Here is a 25,451-nt window from a genome sequence, read left to right on the forward strand (position 1 = left end):
TTACTTGTATGGCAGACAGCTGTAGCCTTTTGCTTCTGCCTCGCACACGTCGATGCTGGGGCGTCCGAGCCTTAGTTGGGTACAGAGCATTTATAGCTGCTACTTCCCCCGGTTTCTGCTGCAGGAACGTCAGTGTCCCTACAAACTAGGAGACCGGAATCCGGACCATGCGCTCCAGCTAGGAGTGAGCCTTAACTCTGTTCATCCTCCAGCTCCCCTTCTCACGTCCACACACTTCCCCTTCCCTGCACAGAGTGCCCTAACTTACCTCCTCCTGACCACAGAGAGTAGCTCCTCAGCAGTCAGGTTCAGAGGTCTCCCTGCTGGCCTGGAGTGGGAAATGTGTTGTGTGTTGGTTTCACTGCTAGAGAGATCCTTTGTTGCTCCCAAGCTTGACAACACACTCCCTAGGAGGAAGGCAATGCCACAGTGGCGACCGTACTCTTGGGGACGCCACAAGTGCACTGAGGCCCAGCCACTGCTGGATGATGCTGCTGGTACATTGACCCAGACCACTACATTCTCCTCGCACTCTACACAGCCAGAATCTGACCCAGAGGAAACTCAGGTTCCCCTTCCCGCATACTATACCACCTTACACGGTGACAAAGAGGAAGGTGCAGATGAAAGTGCAGGTTCCTTGAGCTGGTGGGGGGGCATACTCATGGGCGATGGCACTGGCACAGGGCACCGCATAGTACCCAAAAGTGTCTCTGCCGGTGGGAGGGCCTAAACAGCCAAGTGCAGTGAGATGGAAGATGGGGACGACAAGGAGTTCAGAGTAGTGCAGGGATTCCCTAGCAAGGAGACTTATGTAATTGTTTTCAATGTTCGGACAGCAATTTTTGGGGAGCACTATACTCTGGTGAATGATATATCGGGCCCACCATACACTGGAGCATTCCAAAGGTGGACATCAGACACTGGAGCAGCATTTATAGGGCCCATTATACACTAGAACAGTAGAAATGGGGCCCATTATATATGGACCATTATTTGGGCCCATAAGACAGTGGAGCTTCATCCATTGGGACCAACATATACTGTAGCATTATGTGGAGCTCATCATATACGGTTTGAAACATTATATGGGAATAATGATTCCGTATGGAGAAATATATGGGCCTCATTACTCTGTATAGCGCACTAAGCGCTGGCCATAATACTGTATGGAGTTATATACTGTCCGTTTTTGGAGGTATTGGAGAATTTAAAATGGATATCAGTCATGAGATGTAAGAAGTGAAGTATTTTTCATTGTACTATACTGCTATTTCTCTGCCGTATCAGAGCATCATGAGTTGTGGTATGTGTTAAAGGGGCGCTCTTTGGCCCTGGGCCCACGAAAACCTGGAGCCAGCCCTCCCCCCCACAACTGTAGCCAAATAACCACCATTTTTCAGTGCGTAACTAGTATTATGAAGTTAATTAAGGTTGACAAGCTTCAGTAACAAGAATTTATGCTTTTGGCATTCAAATGGGCACTGTTGGTGTGTTTCCTGTCCTCCTCTCACTGCCGACTTTAATTCTCCATTGACTTACATTGGGTTTCGTGACGACTCCGACTTTTCCCTATAGTCGGCCGATTTTGCTAGACCCGACTTTTGGAAAAGTCGGGTTTCATGAAACGAAACTCGACCCTAAAAAAACAAAAGTCGCTCAACACTAGTGGTTAGTGGTTGGGTGAAGCCATTTATTGTCAAACTACTGTGTTTTCTCTTTTTAAATCATAATGACAGCCCAAAACATCCAAATGACCCTGATCAAAAGTTCACATAGCCCATTTCTTAATACCGTGTATTACCCCCTCTAACATCAATGACAGCTTGAAGTCTTTTGTGGTATTTGTGGATGAGGTTCTTTACCTTCTCAGATGGTAAAGCTGATGACTCTTCTTGGTAAAAAGCCTCCAATTCCTGTAAATTCCTGGGCTGTCCAGCACGAACTGCGCGCTTGACATATCCCCAGAGTGGCTTAATGATATTGAGGTCAGGATACTGAGATGGCCACTCCAGACCCTTCACTTTGTTCTGCTGTAGCCAATGGCAGGTCAACTTGGCCTTGTATTTTGGATCGTTGTCATGTTGGAACGTCCAAGTACGTCCCATGCGCAGCTTCCGGGCTGCGATGATTGCAAATTTGCCTCCAGTATTTTCTGATTGTTAGGCATCTGGTTTCTGCATCTGCTCTGCAGGAATCCAGAGCCTCATATCCTGCGGTCTCCTGCTGTCTATCTACTGCAGAGAAGATTACTTTGCAGCAAACTGCTCCAGAGACTAAGTTCCTCTGTGCTTCTACTGGGCATGCTCATTAGGCGATCTCCCATTGGAGATCGGGAGTCATGTGCCCAGGTCCTGCTCCAGATCTCATTGGTCCATCTCAGAGATATGGAAGGTCCTGCACGGCCATAAAAAGCATGTATGACCGTTCGGCCATGCGCTAGTATTGACTTTTCAAGCTAAATGTGTGAATGGTGACAGATGTATGACTCTGGTGACTGACTCATTTGAAACCCCTTCCCACTGATATTACGCATGTGGATAGGGAATTAGTGCAGCAGTCAGCGCCAGTCAGTGGCAAGTCTTAGGCCACTGTGCACACCGCACCTCTGCTCTAGCGTACGACATTGCGCCTGCTTGCTAGCCTTGTTGACTAGTGGCCGTGCCTTATGCTGTGCTGTAGTTGCAGCCCTCCTTGGCGTCCGCAGTAGTGACGCCGCACACACGGTAGGTCTAGACGGACGCAGCTCCTCTGCCTTGGGTCCTGCTCCTGTGACCAGATACGGTGTGTGCATTTCCCTGTGGTCTGTGACACTAATGTCACAATCACGTGTGTCTGGATGCAGATGTTTCCGCAAGGCGAACCCATAACACACGTGACCCTGGAAACACCGCCTCCAGTGGGGCGCATTTAAATAATAAAACGTGCAGGTGGATACGCCGCCTCCACCTGGCGAATTTGGGAATTACACGTTATACATAAAATCTGGAAACCCCGCCTCGAGTACGGCAAATTTAAATAATAAGGGGGACCTGGGAAACATCAACAATGGTGGGCCCTGCAATAGGGAATGGGGGACGTGGAGACCTCCTAAGCTCCCCTGAGCAGGTGTCCCTGCACTCCTAACGTTCCCTATGCCGGTTTCGCACCGGGCGCCGCACGCGTACCTCAACGCCCTAGCTCGCCCTGAACCTAAACCCTCACTAGGGAATAGGTCGGTGCAGAAACTAATCCCACCACTGCACTAATAACACACATGAGGGAAAGAGACAATACAGGGGAAACACCACTTAGCTTTGCTCTGTTGCGTACGCTCCTAGCAACAGAGCCCACCACCTGCATGCATCTTCTCCTCCACCTGGATCCATCACCATAACAGGATCCTTCACCTTAGTGCAGCCTCGGAGCAGAGTCCACCACCAGTTGCAGCTGCTTAGTACCAGAGTCCCAAGGATGAGTTCAGCTTCTGACACGAAGTCAAGCATGCTTGAGTCCAGCTCAGCAGCCAAGTCCCACATGGTGAGTGCCACTCTCCATAGTCGCCACTCCACCAGTCCATGCAGACACTTCCCGCTGACACCATCACTGCGACCCCACCACGCCATGCCAGCCCTTCGTCCAGACACCATAGCTGAAACACGTCCCCCCTGGCTAAGCTGCGCAGGACTCCTCACCAGCTCCATCCTTCCTCCAGGCTCTCCCCCAAAGTGAAAACAATCTCACAATATCACAGGCAGTGATTGCACACCCCTAGCACACCTTTATAGGGTGTAACACCTGATAATTAATTACGTGCACAAAAACCTAAAGTGCAATACCACTAACCACCACCGGGGACAGTCAAGACACCTTGGAACTTTCCAAAGTAAAAAAAGTTCACCCAGTGCTTTTAAACCCGCCAGATCCAACACTGGATCATGACAACTAACAGGCTTAGCGTTTTCGTATGTTTATGTTGCGGCGCCTCTGTGTGTGAACAGAGGTCGCTTGGCGCACTTCGGGTGAAATCTAACCCATGCGCATTATACCGCCATATTGCTCGTCTCTCATTACCTAGCAGCGGTGTAACACCTACAGCACGGAAGACCCCGAGCGGCGAACGCACGTTATTATTTATTTTTATTTATTGCGTTCCGCCGTTCCTAACATTATATTAGCGCCAGGGTCTGGCTAGTAATGGCAGATCAGCAGCAACTCGTTCAGCACATTCGCCAGCTAGAGGGCCTGTTGGCTACTCCTGAGAGTGTTATCGCAGCAGCAAAGTCTTCGGAGGCTGCTGTACAGGCGATCGCAGAGGCGGTTTCACGTATGTCCACGTCCTCCCCTGCGCCGACAGTTTCCCGCCTCCCGTTGCTCGATAAATTTTCTGGCGATTGCGCCTCCTGTAGGAGTTTCGTGAGCCAGTGCTCTATCCAGCTGGAGTTACTGGCTGCACGATTACAAACGGAATGGGCTAAGGTGGGGTTTATTATTTCCCTTCTGTCGGGCAGGGCGTTGGAGTGGGCCACGCCACTGTGGGAGCGTGGTGACCCTGAGGTTCAGACTGCTGCTCAGTTCTTAACATCTATCAAGCAGGATTTCCTGGAACCACGGGTCACGCACGATACCTCTCTTCAGCTCCTTACATTAACTCAGGGATCCCTCTCGGTCAGCCAGTATGCCGTTCGTTTTCGGACACTGGCTTCCGAGCTGGAGTGGTCTGACAGAGCCCTCATCCCTGTGTTTTGGAGAGGCTTAGCTGAGCATGTTAAGGATGCTCTATCTACCAGAGAAGTTTCTGCAAGTCTGGAGGAGCTGATTGCCATTGCCACCCGCATTGATCTCCGTTTCTCGGAGCGCGGGCTGGAGCGTGCTCAATCCAGACCGAGGGTTACTCCTGCTCCCAACCTCTTAGAACCTCTGGAATCACTCGAGCTAGAGTGTTCACTCCCAGAGCCCATGGAGGTGTCTCGCGCCAGTCTCAAGGCGCGTCCGGCACTAAGCTCCACTTGCAGCTACCACTGTCAGCACTCTGTTCCCCAGGATAATGGGGCCCCGCAATGGCCAAACTCTGTGCCGCCGGGCAAGACCTTTGTCCCCCCTCACCTTCGGCCGAAGGTTCTCGCGTGGGCACATGCGTCCAGGGTGGGTGGTCACTGTGGCTACATGCAAACCACAAAACTCCTGGCAGGGTCGTATTGGTGACCACACAGGGCTCGGGACATTAAAAATTATATTCGGGCATGTGGTTCGCCCTCACACCCAGGGCGGCGTGGTACTCGGTACCGGGCCCGCGGATCTCCACGAGTGGGGTTGTTGTCACGGCAGCTATGACCCGGTCCGTGGCCCTGGGTGCCCATTGTAAATAGCAGAAATGTTCATTGAATGATTTGTGATGCCACCTGTGGTGTTCGGCAAGAAAGGTGTTAAGCCGACTCTGCAGACAGATCCTCTGGGACAGATGGTGTAGTGCAGCAATGATGTTGTGGCCCTCCACAGGTAGGGCAGTAGTCCCAGGGCAGTGTAGGTGAGGAGATAGGGGAGAGACATAGATGGTGCAGTGTCAGGCACAGAGATGTAGCAGTGCCGAGGGTGTTGGCGTAGGAATAAGCGGAGGACACCAGGGCATGTAGTTCCAAAGCTTTACTCACAGTCTATTGAGCATACGGTGCCTATATCCATGACGTGTCCTCCTGGTCAGGAGCTCAGCCAACTTCCAGGTAAGATGAAGTACTCCATTCCAACACTCCACCAACATATGTGCCTTTTCTGAACATCTCCCTTTTGCGCCTATAGTGAAGTACTCTCAGTACTGAGTTACACTGGAGTTCCTCCGGTCAGATGTTCCTATGAACTCTACTTGTACGGCAGACAGCTGTAGCCTGCTTCGGGGACTCCTTGCTACCAAGTTCCGGCTCATTAACGTTGCTGTTGTGCCCCCAAGTCTTGTGTGGGAATAAATTGGTGACAACTTCTATTCCTCCGGTGTCTGCTGCAGGACCATTAGTATCCATAAAACCTCGGGGACCGGACCCCGGCCTTGCGCTGTGAACTTGGGAAGGGTTCTGCTCTAACCCTAATCCTCAGTCCTCCTTTTCTCCTTACGTTCCTTTCAAATCTATCGTTCTTATGAAGAGTCAGGCTTTCCATCAATGTCTCTTTCCTGTGCCAGCAGACCCAGGTCACTGAGGTCCGCTGCAGCACTTCCCTCGTCCATCCCTCTCCAGGGATCTTCTCTCACAGACTCTCTGAGTCCGTCTCACTAAATCCTAAACTTTCCCAATCTTTTGGTGCAGACTTAGCTCCACCCACCTCCCAGCACTCTTCGTGTTCCAAGCAGGGAGCCACCAAAGGGTGCTTTGCTACACTACTATGTTGTGTGGGATGCAGGTGTTGGAGTGTGGTCAGGTGTCTCCACCTTACCTGAATGGTGGGGAACCACACCTCAGGAGGAGGTGCAGTACCTCTATGGTGACTGAACCCTCAGGGGCGCCACATATGCGCCTCATGTGCTTGGGATAGCCTCCTTAAACAGAGAGTGGAAACGTCCGCCGACACACCGCGGCGTTCCACTTCAACCTATGCTCCGGGTGGTTTTGCTGCTCTCGTTGTCTCCCATGTGTCCCTTCTTAAACCTGGCGATCTTGCCGCCTCTGATACCTTCCACATGTCCCAGTTTTCCGTGTCATCTACCGGGACATCTGACTTGCCTTCGGACGAGTCTGAGACCTATGCCTCTGATGTGCACAAGGTGGTGGATTGGAAGGCTCAGAGAGGAGGGGGCCCTAGGAGGGGAGGTAATGTTAGGCGTCTGGTTTCTGCATCTGCTCTGCAGGAATCCAGAGCCTCACATCCTGCGGTCTCCTGCTGTTTATCTACTGCATAGAAGATTACTTTGCAGCAGACCGCTCCAGAGACTAAGTTCCTCTGTACTCCTACTGGGCATGCTCACGAGGCGATCTGCCATTGGAGATCGGGAGTCATGTGCCCAGGTCCTGCTCCAGATCTCATTGGTCCTTCTCGGAGATATGGAAGGTCCCTCACGGCTATAAAAAGCGCGCATGACTGTTCGGCCATGCGCTAGTATAGACTTTTCAAGCTAAATGTGTGAATGGTGACGGATGTATGACTCTGGTGACTCACTCATTTGAAACCCCTTCCCACTGATATTACGCATGTGGATAGGGAATTAGTGCAGCAGTCAGCGCCAGTCAGTGGCAAGCTGTTATGAATGAGTCACCGTAGGAGGCAAAAGCAGAAATACAAGCTAAGTCCAGAAAACCAGAGAAGTTGGCAACTATCAGATTGCAGACCCCTGAACCTATCAACACAACTAGCAGTAGCCGTGGGGGGTTCCTACGATGCCCTAGACCCCTCGATCACAGCCGGAGAAATACATAGGCCTAAAGAAAGAAAGGGGAAATCTAAACTGCCCCAGAGCAGACCCCAAAGCAGTAGGCAGCCCCCAACATATAATGACGGTGAAGCAAGATGAAAATACTAACACAGACAGAAAGATAGACTGAGCAAAGACGGGGCCCCAAAACTACCTAGATAGGAAAGGACAGGAAGGCTGCTGTCTGCAATCTGCCAAAACCCTATCAAAGACATAAGCCAACCAGCTGATATGAAAAAGGCCCTGAAGCAGCTAGGCTTCAAAAACTGAATCAGCACTCAGGTATTTTCAGAAGACAGAGCTAAATGAATTCAGCACACCCCAGCAGGGAATGGCAGAAATCCAGAAAAACAAAGCAAAAACAAAGTCAAAGCAAAAAGCAAAAGGCCGAGCAGCAAACTTAGCTTTGGAGGAGCAGGAATTCAGACTGGTCTCCAAGGATCCCACAGAGAAATCACCCACAGGGCAGAAGGGCGTCGGCAGCCTTATATCCAGTCCGTAACTCCACTCAGCCAGTCATCATAATCAGCCTCAGGTGTTTGACAATCAGGCTCACTACCTTTCTTCACCAGAAGAGGGAGTTCCTCGGGCCTCAGTAATGAAGGGGAAAATGAACTCACAACAGTACCTCCCCCTTGAGGAGGGGTCACCGAACCCTCAACTGTGCCACCAGGGCGATCAGGGTGAGCCCGATGAAAGGCACGCACCAATCGTCTGGCATGAATATCAGAGGCAGAGACCCAGGAATTATCCTCCTGACCATAACCCATCCACTTAACCAAATACTGGAGTCTCCGTCTAGCCAGACGGGAATCCAGTACTTTCTCTACCTCATACTCCATGTTACCTTCAACCAATACAGGGTCTGTAGGTGCCACCCCCGGAACAACAGGTTCAACAAACCTCTTCAACAAAGATTTATGGAACACATTATGGATTTTAAATGTGACAGGAAGAGCCAAACGAAAAGAGACCGGATTAATAATCTCCACAATCTTGTAAGGTCCAATAAATCTAGGCTTAAACTTAGGAGAAGCCACCTTCATAGCAATATTTTTTGATGATAACCACACCATATCACCAACCTTAAACTGGGGACCAATGGTCCTATGTCGGTTGGAAAACCGCTGGGCCTTCTCCTGGGAGAGAGATAACTTATCCACCACTTGGTCCCAGATCTGGTGCATTCTCTCCACCACAGTGTCAACACCTGGGCAGGCAGAGGGCTCCACCTGCCCTGAAGAAAATCGAGGATGAAACCCAAAGTTACAAAAAAAAGGTGACATCAAAGTGGCAGAACTAGCTCTATTATTCAAAGCAAATTCGGCCAAGGTCAAAAATGAAACCCAATCATCCTGATCAGCAGAAATAAAACATCTCAAATATGACTCCAAGGTCTGGTTTGTTCTCTCTGTCTGCCCATTGGTTTGAGGGTGAAAAGCAGAGGAGAAGGACAACTGAATTCCCAGCCTGGAACAGAAAGTTCTCCAAAATCTAGACACAAACTGGACTCCTCTGTCAGATACAATGTTCTCAGGAATCCCGTGCAAACGAACCACCTGTTGTAAAAACAGGGGCACCAACTCAGAGGAAGACGGCAACTAAGGGAGTGGTACAAGATGAACCATCTTAGAGAACCTATCACAAATCACCCAAATAACAGTCATCCTCTGAGAGACAGGCATATCAGAGATGAAATCCATTGAAATATGGGTCCATGGCCTCTTGGGGACAGGCAAAGGCATCAACAACCCACTAGAGCGAGAACACGATTTAGACCGGGAGCACGTCCCACAGGACTGCACAAAATTCCTGACATCACGAGACAAGGAGGGCCACCAAAAAAAACGACTCACCAGATCTCTAGTACCAAAAATACCTGGATGACCAGCCAAAGCAGAGCAATGAACTTCAGACATCACTCTCTTCTTCCACTGGTCAGGAACATACAACTTTCCACTGGGACAACGCTCAGGTTTGTCCTCCTGGAACTCTTCCAGAGCACGTCTTAAATCGGGCGAGATGGCAGAAAGAACTACCCCTTCGCCTAAGATGGTAGCAGGCTTGGTCACCACAGGAGAATCAGCAAGGAAGCTCCTAGAGAGGGCGTCTGCCTTGACATTCTTTGTTCCAGGAAGAAAAGAAACCACAAAATCAAAACGTGTAAAAAACAAGGCCCACCTAGCCTGTCTAGGGTTCAAGCGCTTAGCCGACTCTAGGTAAATCAAATTCTTGTGGTCAGTGAGGACCACGACTTGATGCTTAGCTCCCTCCAACCAATGTCTCCACTCCTCAAATGCCCATTTCATGGCCAACAGTTCCCTATTCCCCAGTTACGTTCAGATGGAGAGAATTTTCGGGAAAAGAAAGCACAGGGATTCATTTTAGATGTTACAGGATCCTTTTGGGACAAAACAGCTCCTGCACCAATCTCAGAAGCATCCACCTCTACCTGGAATGGAAGTGAGACATCAGGTTGTCGCAAAACCGGAGCGGAGGTGAATCTTCGCTTCAACTCCTGAAAGGAAGAAACAGCCTCCGGAGACCAATTTAACACATCAGCACCCTTTTTAGTCAAATCAGTCAATGGCTTGGCAATACTAGAAAATTTTGCTATAAATTTCCAATAAAAATTAGCAAAACCCAAAAACTTCTGGAGGGCCTTCAAAGAAGTGGGCTGAACCCAATCGTGAATGGCCTGTACCTTGGCCGGGTCCATTTCAATAGTTGACGGGGACAAAATAAATCCCAAAAAAGAAATCCTCTGTACTCCAAAAAGGCATTTAGATCCCTTGACATACAGGGAATTCTCCCTCAAGATCCGGAACACAGTCCGAATATGTTCCACATGAGAATCCCAATCCTTGGAGAAGATCAAAATATCATCCAGATAGATAATCAAAAATTTATCGACAAAATCTCGGAAAATATCGTTCATGAAGCACTGGAAGACAGAAGGGGCATTAGTGAGCCCAAAAGGCATCACCAGGTACTCAAAATGTCCCTCCGGAGTATTAAACGCCGTCTTCCATTCTTCCCCATGCTTAATGCGAATAAGATTATACGCCCCCCTGAGGTCAAGCTTGGTAAACCAGCAAGCACCTTTAACTCTGGAGAATAGATCAGAAATCAGGGGTAACGGATACTGATATTTAACAGTAATTTTGTTGAGGGCACGATAATCAATACAAGGTCTTAATGATCCATCCTTTTTGGCTACAAAAAAAAAAAAACGGCACCCAAGGGTGACGAGGATGGTCTAATATGACCCTTCTCCAACGCCTCCTTAATATAGGATCGCATAGCCTCGTGCTCGGGTACAGATAAATTGAAGAGCCGACCCTTGGGAAATTTACACCCCGGGCTCAGTTCAATTGCACAGTCATAACTCCTATGAGGAGGCAGAGACACAGACTCATTCTCACTAAATACTGTACATCATAAAAGTCCGCCAAATAATCAGGAACATCATGCGACTGAGGAGAGGTGGAAAACACCGGAGCCTCACTAAAGGCACACCGACAACCCCAACTCACCACAGACACAGATTTCCAATCCAAAACTGGATTATGAATCTGTAACCAGGGAAACCCCAGAACAACAGTATCATGCAGATTATGCAACACCAGAAATCTGCAATTTTCTTGATGGTCTGGGGCGACCCGCATTACCACCTGGGTCCAAAACTGGGGTTTATTTTTAGCCAAAGGAGTAGCATCAATTCCCCTCAAAGGGTTAGGCGTCTGCAGAGGTGTCATCGGAAATCCACAACGTTTAGCAAAATCCAAGTCCATTAGGTTTAGGGCTGCTCCCGAATCCACAAACGCCTTGGCAGAAAATGTGGACAGGGAGCAGATCAGAGTAATAGCCAGAAGAAACTTAGGTTGAACACCCCCAACAGAAAACGTGTGTGCAAAGTGTTTCTCTCGTTTGGGACAGACAGAAATAATATGCGAGGCATCTCCACAGAAAAAACACAACTTATTACGCCTTCTGAACTCCTGACGCTGCTCTCTGGAAAAAACTCTATCACATTGCATAGGTTCAGACATTTGTTCAACAGGTGGCAACACCTCACGTGCAGCTTTGCGTTCGCGCAAAAGCCGATCAACCTGAATGGCTAATGACATAGAATCGTCAAGACCAGAGGGAACAGGAAATCCCACCATAGTATCTTTTACGGCTTCTGACAACCCCTTCCGAAAGAGAGCAGCCAAGGTATTATCATTCCAGGTAGTAAGTACTGCCCACTTTCGGAATTTTTGACAGTACAATTCTGCAGAATCACGACCCTGGCTCAATGCCAGCAGGGTCTTTTCAGCCTGATCAATGGCATTAGGTTAGTCATACAACAGCCCCAAAGCTTGAAAGAATGCGTTCACATTAGTCAGAATAGGATCATCTGGTTTCAAAGAAAACGCCCAAACCTGGGGATCGCCACGCAGCAAAGAGATGACAATTTTAACCTGCTGCGCGGAGCTCCCTGACGAGTTAGGCTTCAAGGCAAAAAATAATTTACAATTATTTTTGAAATTCAAAAATTTAGACCGATCCCCAAAAAATACATCAGGTGTAGGAATCTTTGGTTCAGCAGCATGTGAATGAGCAAGGTAGGCGGAAATTCCCCACACTTCCGCAGCGAGCTGCTCCACACGATCAGACAATTGCTTTTTCTCCATTGAGAGAAAAAAAAATTCCCCCTACGGCCTCAGAGATATAGAGGAAAAAATATACACTTTTTTTTTTTTCTTTTTTTTTTTTTTTTACAATTCTTTCCTGCTATTGAGTACCCTAGAATCTGCGGTATGGCGGGTGATTCTGTTATGAATGAGTCACCGTAGGAGGCAAAAGCAGAAATACAAGCTAAGTCCAGAAAACCAGAGAAGTTGGCAACTATCAGATTGCAGACCCCTGAACCTATCAACACAACTAGCAGTAGCCATGGGGGGTTCCTACGATGCCCTAGACCCCTCGATCACAGCCGGAGAAATACATAGGCCTAAAGAAAGAAAGGGGAAATCTAAACTGCCCCAGAGCAGACCCCAAAGCAATAGGCAGCCCCCAACATATAATGACGGTGAAGCAAGATGAAAATACTAACACAGACAGAAAGATAGACTGAGCAAAGACGGGGCCCCAAAACTACCTAGATAGGAAAGGACAGGAAGGCTGCTGTCTGCAATCTGCCAAAACCCTATCAAAGACATAAGCCAACCAGCTGATATGAAAAAGGCCCTGAAGCAGCTAGGCTTCAAAAACTGAATCAGCACTCAAGTATTTTCAGAAGACAGAGCTAAATGAATTCAGCACACCCCAGCAGGGAATGGCAGAAATCCAGAAAAACAAAGCAAAAACAAAGTCAAAGCAAAAAGCAAAAGGCCGAGCAGCAAACTTAGCTTTGGAGGAGCAGGAATTCAGACTGGTCTCTAAGGATCCCACAGAGAAATCACCCGCAGGGCAGAAGGGCGTTGGCAGCCTTATATCCAGTCCGTAACTCCACTCAGCCAGTCATCATAATCAGCCTCAGGTGTTTGACAATCAGGCTCACTACCTTTCTTCACCAGAAGAGGGAGTTCCTCGGGCCTCAGTAATGAAGGGGAAAATGAACTCACAACAGCAAGCCTTAAGCCACTGTGCACACCACACCTCTGCTCTAGCGTCCGACATTGCCCCTGCTTCCTAGCCTTGTTGACTAGCGGCCATGCCCTATGCCACGCTGTAGTTGTAGCCCTCCTTGGCATCTGCAGTAGCGATGCCACACACACGGTAGGTCTAGATGGACGCAGCTCCTCTGCCTTGGGTCCTGCTCCTGTGACCAGATACTGTGTGTGCATTTCCCTGTGGTCTGTGACACTAACAGGCTCAGCGTTTTCGTATGTTTATGTTGCAGCACCTCTGTGTGTGAACAGAGCCCGCTTGGTGCACTTCGGGTGAAGTCTATCCCATGCACATTATACCGCCATATTGCTCGTCTGTCATTACCTAGCAGCAATGTAACACCTACTGGTGTTCCTTTCATTATAGACCTTGTTGACCTCTCTTCAAATGTAACATTTATTGTTGTGACCAAAAAGTTCAATTTTGGTCTCCTCACTCATTAAATTGTTCCATATGTTTTGAGGCTTGTTTCTGTGCTGCTTTGTGTATTGTAGGTGAGATGCTTTGTGGCATATGCGCAGTAATGGCTTTCTTCTGGCGACTCGACCATGCCGCCCATTTTTCTTCAAGTGCCTCCTTTTTGTGCATCTTGAAACAGCCATACTGCTAGTTTTCAGAGAGTCCAGTATTTCAGCTGATGTTATTTGTTGGGTTTTTCTTTGCATCACGAAAAATTTTAATGGCAGTTGTGGACAAAATTTTTATTGGTCTACCTGACCATGGTTTTGCTTTTACAGACCCTCTGATTTTCCATTTGTTAGGCTGGTTTCACATTTGCGTTTTTTAGCGCTGGAAAAAAACGCTAACCTGCGCATGCGTTTTTTCCCCTATCTTTAACATGGGTGCGCATACTTGCGCGCTTGTAAGCGCATGTATGCGATTTTCATGCGCTGCGTTTTTTTGGGGTGTGCGATTGGATTTTCCAGACGCATCATGTTGCATTTTTTGGCCCTGCAAAAAAGCGCATGCGCACATATGCGCACGTTTTGCGCTAAAAAGGGCCATTATAGCCTATGGATGCGCATATGTGCGCACTGGCATGCTCATGTAAGCGTTTTTTTGCATATGCGTTTTTTTTTTTTAACCATGGAATTTAGGGGTTTGAGTTAGAGTTAGGGTTAGTTAAGGGGGTTTAGGGTTAGGGTTAGGGTCAGGGTCAGGGTTAGGGTTGGGTTTTGGGTCAGGGTTAGGGTTTAGTATGGTTTGGTTAAGGGTTAGGGTCAGGGTTAGGGTCAGGATTAGGGTTAAGTATGGTTTTGTTAAGGGTTAGGGTCAGGGTTAGGGTTAGGGTTAGGGTCAGGGTTAGGGTTAGGGTTAGGGTCAGGGTTAGGGTTAGGGTCAGGGTTAGGGTTAAGTATGGTTTTGTTAAGGATTAGGGTCAGGGTTAGGGTCAGGATTAGGGTTAAGTATGGTTTTGTTAAGGGTTAGGGTCAGGGTTAGGGTTAGGGTTAGGGTCAGGGTTAGGGTTAGGGTTAGGGTCAGGGTTAGGGTTAGGGTCAGGGTTAGGGTTAAGTATGGTTTTGTTAAGGATTAGGGTCAGGGTTAGGGTCAGGATTAGGGTTAAGTATGGTTTTGTTAAGGATTAGGGTCAGGGTTAGGGTTAGGGTTAGGGTTAGGGTTAGGGTCAGGGTTAGGGTTAGGGTTAGGGTTAGGGTTAGGGTTAGGGTCAGGGTCAGGGTTAGGGTTAAGTATGGTTTTGTTAAGGGTTAGGGTCAGGGTTAGGGTTAGGGTTAGGGTCAGGGTTAGGGTTAGGGTTAGGGTTAGGGTCAGGGTTAGGGTCAGGGTTAGGGTTAGGGTCAGGGTTAGGGTTAGGGTTAGGGTTAGTTAGGGTTTAGGGTTTGGGTTAGGGTTAAGTATGATTTGGTTAAGGGTTAGGGTCAGGGTTAGGGTTAGGGTTAGGGTCAGGGTTAGGGTTAGGGTTAGGGTCAGGGTTAGGGTTAGTAAAGTCATGGTTTGGGTAGTGTGAGGGGCCACCTAAAAATGTTGGAAAAAAACGCAAACGCGGTAAAAACGCGCTAAAAACGCATACAAACGCATAAAAACGCTGCGTTTTTTTCATGCATGCTCATAAAAATGCTTGAAAAAAACGCAGCAGTTGTATGCTTATGTATGCGTTTTTTCAATGCGTTTTTTTGCGGGAAAAACGCGCTGCAAAAAAAAGCAAGTGTGAAACTAGCCTTAATCACAGTTTGAATACTGCTGACTGGCATTATCAATTCCTTGGATATCATTTTGTATCCTTTTCCTGTTTTATACAGTTCAACTACCTTTCACGTAGATCCATTGTCACTTCTTTTGCTTTCCCCGTGACTCACAATCTAGAAATGTTAGTGTCTGAATGAAAGATGCAAGTGTCTGTCTGGATCACAGAAACTCACTCAGCTTTTATGCACACACACTGATTACAAGCTAACAGATTACAGGTGAGGAAATTACCTTTAGTAGCCATTCAAACCCATTTGTGTCAACTTCTGTGCATGTTATCAAGCCAAAATCATCAGGGTATGTGAACTTTTGATCATGAATGTTTGATCATGATTTTGAATGTTTTGGGTTGTCATTATGATTTAAAAAGAGAAAACACAGTAGTTTGACAATAAATGGCTTCACCCAACCACTAACCATGTGTGGAGAAAAAGTTTTGGTGTTATCTTTCATATTCTCTGAAAAAAGGCCAAGAAAGCAAAAATTCTGCCAGGGCATGTAAACTTTTGAGCACAACTGTGTATATACTGTGTATATATATATTGAAGATGCGTGTGTCAAGTGGCAGTAAGTGTATATATATATATATATACACTTACTGCCACTTGACACACGCATCTTCAATCCACGTAATTTTTTTTATCCATAGATTGCATTCCCCCAAGGTGTAGATTGCAGTCATAGGCAGGGACCTACAGTACCACTGCGGAGTGTTTTTTTCCTCCCTAATAAAGAACATATGCAAGTAATGTGCAATTTTATTGTTACATTTTCTGCTTTCTTTTGGGAAAGAGATGGTCTTTGCTCTGGGTATGGCATTTTTTGGCATTTTCCCCTAATGATTATCTATAGAGCTTAAAAAATACTAGATAAAATTGATGATCAAAGTGTAGCAAAGTAATGATGAAAAACACCAACGTGCCATAAGTAGTGTTGAGCTTTCCGATACCGCAAGTATCGGGTATCGGCCGATATTAGCTGTATCGGAATTCCGATACTGACTTCCGATACTTTTTTCGTATCGGATACCGGAATCGGAAGTTCCCATAAAGCTATCAGCCTGCTCGATTTGATTCAGCCAATGGGAATCCTCAGAAGTGTGGGCACATCCTTTTAGGCATGTTAACTATTGGCATGGCTGTGATTGGCTGCTGAAATGACATCATCATGATGCGCGGTCTGTGCGCATCATGATGTGTGGTCTGTGCCGACTGCAGGGGGTCTGTGCCGACTGCCGGTGGTCTGTACGGGCCTCTCGGGGTCTGTGCCGACTGCCGGGTGCCTGTGCCGGCTGCCGGTGGTCTGTGCGGGCCTGCCGGGGGTCTGTGCGGGCTGCCGGGGGTCTGTACGGGCCTGCCGGGGGGCTTGTGCCGGCTGCCGGTGGTCTGTGCGGGCCTGCCGGGGGTCTTGTGTGTGTGCAGGCATCGTCCGATGGGACTACAAGTCCCATCGGGCGATGCCTGCTACACTGACAGTGATTCACACATTAGCCAATGATGGGACAGTAGTAGTCCCATCATCCGGCTAATGTGTTGAATGTAAAAAAAAACATACTACATACATACTACATACATACATACTACATACATACAGCATACAAATATACTACATACATGCGACATACATGCTAAATACATACTACATACATACATACATACTACATACATACAACATACATACATATATACTACATACATACTACATACATACTACATATATACATACTACATACATAATACATGCATACTACATACATACAACATATATACTACATACATACATGCTACATACATACTACATATATACATACTACATACATACTATATACATACTACATACATACATACATACTACATACATACTACATACATATATACTACATACATACTACATACATGCTCCATACATGCTACATATATACATACTACATACATACTATATACATACTACATAAATATTACATACATACTACATATACACTACATTCATGCAACATACATATATACTACATACATACTACATACATGCTACATACATGCTACATATATACATACTACATACATACTACATACATACTACATACATACATACAACATACATATATACTACATACATACTACATACATGCTACATACATACTACATATATACATACTACATATATACATACTACATACATACTACATTCATACAACATACATATATACTACATACATACTACATACATGCTACATACATGCTACATATATACAACATATATACAACATACATACATACATGCTACATATATACAGCATACATATATACTACATACTACATGCATGCTACATATATACTACATTCATACAACATACATATATACTACATACTACATATATACTACATACAACATACATACATACTACATACATGCTTCATATATACTACATTCATACAACATACATACTGTATATACTACATACATGCTACATATATACTACATTCATACAACATACATACATACTACATACTACATACTACATACATGCTTCATATATACTACATTCATACAACATACATACTGCATACAACATACATACATAGTACATACATAGTACATACATACTACATACATGCTACATATATACTACATTCATACAACATACATACATACATACTACATACATGCTACATATATGCTACATTCATACATACATACTACATACATGCTACATATATACTACATTGTATATATGTATATGTATACATGTTGCATGTATGTATGTATGTAGTATATATGTATGTTGTATGAATGTAGTATATATGCAGTATGTATGTAGTATGTATGTTGTATGAATGTAGTATATATGTAGCATGTATGTAGTATATATGTATGTATGTTGTATATATGTAGCAAGTATGTATGTATGTTGTATGAATGTTGTATATATGTAGTATGTATGTAGCATGTATGTAGTATGTATATATGTAGTATGTCTGTTGTATGTATGTAGTATATATGTATGTTGTATGAATGTAGTATATATGTAGTATGTATGTAGTATGTATGTATATATGTAGTATGTATGTAGTATGTATATATGTAGTATGTATGTAGTATACTTGTAGTATGTGGTATGTATGTAGTATGTATATATGTAGTATGTATGCAGTATGTATATATATAGTATGTATGTAGTATGTATATATGTAGTATGTATATATGTAGTATGTATGCAGTATGTATGTAGTATGTATATATGTAGTATGTATGTAGTATGTATGTAGTATGTATATATGTAGTATGTATGTAGTATGTATATATGTAGTATGTATGTAGTATACTTGTAGTATGTGGTATGTATGTAGTATATATATATGTAGTATATATGTAGTATGTATGTATGTAGTATGTATATATGTAGTATGTATATATGTAGTATGTATGTAGTATATATGTAGTATGTATGTAGTATGTATGCAGTATGTATGTAGTATGTATATATGTAGTATGTATGTAGTATGTATGTAGTATGTATGTAGTATATATGTAGCATGTATGTATGTAGTATGTATGTAGTATATATGTATGTTGTATGAATGTAGTATATATGTAGTATGTATGTATATATGTAGTATGTATGTAGTATGTATGTAGTATGTATATATGTAGTATGTATGTAGTATGTATATATGTAGTATGTATGTAGTATGTATGTATGTAGTATGTATATATGTAGTATGTATGTAGTATGTATGTAGTATATATGTAGTATGTATGTATGTAGTATGTACAGTATGTTTGCAGTATGTATGTAGTATGTATATATGTATGTAGTATGTATGTATGTATGTATGTAGTATATATGTAGTATGTATGTAGTATGTATGTAGTATGTAGTATGTATGTATGTAGTATGTATATATGTAGTATGTATGTAGTATGTATGTATGTAGTATGTATATATGTAGTATGTATGTAGTATATATGTAGTATGTATGTATGTAGTATGTATGTAGTGTGTATGTAGTATGTATGTATGTAGTATGTATATATGTAGTATGTATGTAGTATGTAAGTATGTATGTAGTATATATGTAGTATGTATGTAGTATATATGTAGTATGTATATAGTATGTAGCATGTAGTATGTATGTAGTATGTATGTTGTTTTGTTTGTTTTTTTACATTCAACACATTAGCCGGATGATGGGACTACTACTGTCCTACCATTTTCTAATGTGTCCATCACTGTTATTGTAGCAGGCATCGCCCGATGGGACTTGTAGTCCCATCGGGCGATGCCTGCGCACACACAAGACCCCCCGGCAGGCTCGTACAGACCACCGGCAGCCGGCACAGGCCCCCGAGAGGCCCATACAGACCACCGGCAGCCGGCACAGGCCCCCGGCAGACCGGCACAGGCCCCCGAGAGGCCCATACAGACCACTGACAGCCGGCACAGGCCCCCGAGAGGCCATACAGACCACCGGCAGCCGGCACAGGCCCCCGGCAGGCCGGCACAGGCCCCCGAGAGGCCCATACAGACCACCGACAGCCGCACAGGCCCCCGACAGGCCAGCACAGGCCCCCGAGAGGCCCATACAGACCCCGCCCACACACACAGACACGCACAGTGTCCGCCCATGCACAGCCCACACTCTTTCCCCCTCCCGAACAGGCTGTACAAGGCAAGAGAGGGGTTTTTCAATTCCGATATTTCTGTCCCATTGACTTGAATGGGACTTCCGGGATTGGAATCGGCGATACCCGATACTTTTTTTAGATCGGCCGATCCATTCCGATACGATATTTTTCAGTATCGGCTGGTATCGCTCAACACTAGCCATAAGGAACAAATGAAACTCATGATATTTTTTTAACACAAATTTAAAAATGTGTGTGTGAAGATTTCATAAAGAGAAAATGAAACCTTTATTATTATACAGGGCAAAGAATAGTCTTTAACTTTTCACTTCTAATATTACAATTTTTAATGTACGGTAGTTATATTTCTGTTAAAAATTAATTTCATTAAAAGGGTTTTCAGGAGCGCACCACTTCCCTGCCTCTATGCTTCATGGATGCTGGTTGCTGCAGATTTATAGCTCGCACCAGTAGCGTGGTCATGACACTGTTCTAACCTGTGCGCTCTTCCATGCTGCTATCAAAAGCAATTTGGTCTCTGTAGCATGGGAGAAGAGAAACTGTTTCGGAGCAGCGCGAGCAGGCTCTAAAGCATATATCTCTACTTAGGTAACTGGCCACCCAGAGACTGCAGGTAGTCGGTAACCTTGGCAGTAGAGTTGAGCGACTTTTGGTTTTTTAGGGTCGCGTTTCGTTTCGTGAAACCTGACTTTTCCAAAAGTCGGGTCGAGCAAGATCGTCCGATTATAGGGAAAAGTCGGGGTCGTCCCGAAACACGAAACCCAATGTAAGTCAATGGGGAATAAAAGTCGGCAGTGAGAGGAGGACAGGAAACACACCTACAGTGCCCATTTGAATGCCAAAAGCATCAATTCTTCTTTCTTAAGCTTGTCAACCTTAATTAACTTCATAATACAAGTTACGCACTGAAAAATGGGGGTTATTTGGCTGCAAACTGTGGGGGGGGAGGGCTGGCTGCAGGTTTTCATGTGCCCTGGGTGAAAGAGCGCCCCTTTAACACATACCACAACTCATCATGCTCCGATACGGCAGAGAAATAGCGGTATAGTACAATGAAAAATACCTCACTTTTTACATCTCATGACGAGGCCCATCTATTTCTCCATACAGAATCATTGGTCCCATATAATGTTTGAAACAGTATATGCTGAGCTCCACATAATGCTACAGTATATGTTGGTTCCCATGGATGAAGCTCCACTGTCTTATGGGCCCAAATAATGCTCCAAACATAATGGGCCCCATTTCTAATGCTCTAGTGTATAATGGGCCCTGTAAATGCTGCTCCAGTGTCTGATGTCCACCTTTGGAATGTTCCAGTGTATGGTGGGCCCGATCTATCATTCTCCAGAGTATAGTGCTCCCAAAAATTGCTGTCCCAACATTGAAAACAATCAAATAAGTCTCCTCGCTAAGGAATCCCTGTACTTGTTTGGACAGGTGCTGTAGCTTGCTTAACAGCTCGCCAGCCGTTCTCACGCCCAGTATGGATTACACGTGATAGCACAAAGGTGAGAAAGGGTACCGTATCCCCAGATAACATGTATGGATAGCGTACACATTCAAAATATATGTCTCAGGAGGCAGGCTCAGACGGTGTTAGGCCCAGTATGGATTGCACGTGATTGCACAAAGGTTAGAAAGGGTACCGTATCCCCGGATAACATGTATGGATAGCGTACACATTCAAAATATATGTCTATACAGCATGAGGCAGGCTCAGACGGTGTTAGGCCCAGTATGGATTGCACGTGATTGCACAAAGGTTAGAAAGGGTACCGTATCCCTGGATAACATGTATGGATAGCGTACACATTCAAAATATATGTCTATACAGCATGAGGCAGGATCAGACGGTGTTAGGCCCAGTATGGATTGCACGTGATTGCACAAAGGTTAGAAAGGGTACCGTATCCCTGGATAACATGTATGGATAGCGTACACATTCAAAATATATGTCTATACAGCATGAGGCAGGCTCAGACGGTGTTAGGCCCAGTATGGATTGCACGTGATTGCACAAAGGTTAGAAAGGGTACCGTATCCCTGGATAACATGTATGGATAGCGTACACATTCAAAATATATGTCTCAGGAGGCAGGCTCAGACGGTGTTAGGCCCAGTATGGATTGCACGTGATTGCACAAAGGTTAGAAAGGGTACCGTATCCCCGGATAACATGTATGGATAGCGTACACATTCAAAATGTATGTCTATACAGCATGAGGCAGGCTCAGACGGTGTTAGGCCCAGTATGGATTGCACGTGATTGCACAAAGGTTAGAAAGGGTACCGTATCCCTGGATAACATGTATGGATAGCGTACACATTCAAAATATATGTCTATACAGCATGAGGCAGGATCAGACGGTGTTAGGCCCAGTATGGATTGCACGTGATTGCACAAAGGTTAGAAAGGGTACCGTATCCCTGGATAACATGTATGGATAGCGTGCACATTCAAAATATATGTCTATACAGCATGAGGCAGGCTCAGACGGTGTTAGGCCCAGTATGGATTGCACGTGATTGCACAAAGGTTAGAAAGGGTACCGTATCCCTGGATAACATGTATGGATAGCGTACACATTCAAAATATATGTCTATACAGCATGAGGCAGGATCAGACGGTGTTAGGCCCAGTATGGATTGCACGTGATTGCACAAAGGTTAGAAAGGGTACCGTATCCCTGGATAACATGTATGGATAGCGTGCACATTCAAAATATATGTCTATACAGCATGAGGCAGGCTCAGACGGTGTTAGGCCCAGTATGGATTGCACGTGATTGCACAAAGGTTAGAAAGGGTACCGTATCCCTGGATAACATGTATGGATAGCGTACACATTCAAAATATATGTCTCAGGAGGCAGGCTCAGACGGTGTTAGGCCCAGTATGGATTGCACGTGATTGCACAAAGGTTAGAAAGGATACCGTATCCCTGGATAACATGTATGGATAGCGTACACATTCAAAATATATGTCTCAGGAGGCAGGCTCAGACGGTGTTAGGCCCAGTATGGATTGCACGTGATTGCACAAAGGTTAGAAAGGGTACCGTATCCCTGGATAACATGTATGGATAGCGTACACATTCAAAATATATGTCTCAGGAGGCAGGCTCAGACGGTGTTAGGCCCAGTATGGATTGCACATGATTGCACAAAGGTTAGAAAGGGTACCGTATCCCCGGATAACATGTATGGATAGCGTACACATTCAAAATATATGTCTATACAGCATGAGGCAGGCTCAGACGGTGTTAGGCCCAGTATGGATTGCACGTGATTGCACAAAGGTTAGAAAGGGTACCGTATCCCTGGATAACATGTATGGATAGCGTACACATTCAAAATATATGTCTCAGGAGGCAGGCTCAGACGGTGTTAGGCCCAGTATGGATTGCACGTGATTGCACAAAGGTTAGAAAGGGTACCGTATCCCTGGATAACATGTATGGATAGCGTACACATTCAAAATATATGTCTCAGGAGGCAGGCTCAGACGGTGTTAGGCCCAGTATGGATTGCACGTGATTGCACAAAGGTTAGAAAGGGTACCGTATCCCCGGATAACATGTATGGATAGCGTACACATTCAAAATATATGTCTATACAGCATGAGGCAGGCTCAGACGGTGTTAGGCCCAGTATGGATTGCACGTGATTGCACAAAGGTTAGAAAGGGTACCGTATCCCTGGATAACATGTATGGATAGCGTACACATTCAAAATATATGTCTCAGGAGGCAGGCTCAGACGGTGTTAGGCCCAGTATGGATTGCACGTGATTGCACAAAGGTTAGAAAGGGTACCGTATCCCCGGATAACATGTATGGATAGCGTACACATTCAAAATATATGTCTATACAGCATGAGGCAGGCTCAGACGGTGTTAGGCCCAGTATGGATTGCACGTGATTGCACAAAGGTTAGAAAGGGTACCGTATCCCTGGATAACATGTATGGATAGCGTACACATTCAAAATATATGTCTCAGGAGGCAGGCTCAGACGGTGTCAGGCACAGTATGGATTTGACGGCCCAGATTACACAGCGGAGGAGCAGGGAGAGGTAAAGATTGCAAATGCTGGGGCCCTGCCCAAGCAAGGGGGGCCCACTCGTGGGCGTCGGTACTGGCACTGGGCCCCTCATAGTACAGCGGTGTGTCTGACGGCGGGTGTGCACCACCACCGTCAGAGACACTTGATTGCACTATGAGGGACCCTGTGCCAGTGCCCGCGCCCAAGAGTCGGCCTACCCACCTGTCCAGGGCAACGGCACTCGCACGGTGTCGTGCGGTAGGTGGTGACCCCGGCCATGAGGGGGGAGGCAGCACAGTTAGGGAGTTTTAGAAAGTGGCATATGTTGATGTTGGACATTCAGCTGATGCAAAAGGCGAAATAGGTGAAGTACCAGGAAGAGGTGGACCAAAGCAAGCCATTTTTCTGTCACCCTATGTGTCATCAGGGGAAGGTGGGACAAAATCCTTGGAAACCCATGCGTGGTTCATTTTAATGAAGGTTAGATCATCCACATTTTGGGTTGACAGACGGGTCCTTTTTTCTGTCAGGATTGATCCAGCTGCACTGAAGACTCTTTCCGATAGCACACTTGCAGCTGGGCAAGCGAGCTCCTGTAAGGCATATTGGGCCAATTCAGGCTAGGTGTCCAGTTTAGCGGCCCAATAGTCAAAGGGGAATGACCTGTGTGGGAGAACATCGATATGGGAGGAAAAGTAGTTTGTTACCATAGTTGACAACTGCTGTCTCCTGTCACTTTCCATCGATGCAGTATTACCAGTTGTGTGAGCGGTATTTGAAAAATCAGTCCACAACATTGTCATGAAACCCCTGTCTCCAACGCCACTTCTGCTGTGTGCACCACGAACACCTCTGCCAAGCTGCCCCCGGCCCATACGGCTCGTGTGAGAACCATCACCGCTGCTGTGTGCTGGGAATGCCTCAAGCAACCGATTTACCAGAGTTGCTTGTTTATTAGCTGTTTTGTAATTTGCCTTTATAGCGTGGATCCAGGATGCTGGCCAACCAGTAGTCGTCATCGTTCATCATTTTGGCAATGCGGGGGTCCCTTTTTAGGATCCGCAAGGCATAATCTGACATGTGGGCCAATGTTCCCGGTGTCAATGATGCACTGCGAGTGCTGGGTGGAGGAGCACTTTCTGGCAAATCCACATCCCTCCAGTCACGCACAAACCCTGTACCAGACCTTGCCACGCCAACATTTTCACTTGCCCCACGAGATGCATCCTCCTCCCCTAAGTAATCATACCCATCATCCTCCTCCTCCTCTTCTTCCTCCACCTCGTCCAGGAGAGGTCCCTGAGCAGACAATGGCTGAATGTCATCAAGGATTCCCTCCTCCTCTTCCTCCTCATCAACATTGGCTGCTCCTTAAGGTGCGTCAAAGTTTGCATGAGCAGACACATAAGTGGGATGCTCATGCTTAGGATGGCGTCGTCTGCGCTTACCAGCCGTGTGCATTCCTCAAAACACTGAAGGACTTTACAAAGGTCTTTCAGCTTCGACCACTGCACACCTGTC

The sequence above is a fragment of the Dendrobates tinctorius genome, unplaced genomic scaffold (genome assembly GCF_039654945.1).
Source record: "Dendrobates tinctorius isolate UK_male_01 unplaced genomic scaffold, ASM3965494v1 ptg000250l, whole genome shotgun sequence".
NCBI lineage: Eukaryota > Metazoa > Chordata > Amphibia > Anura > Dendrobatidae > Dendrobates > Dendrobates tinctorius.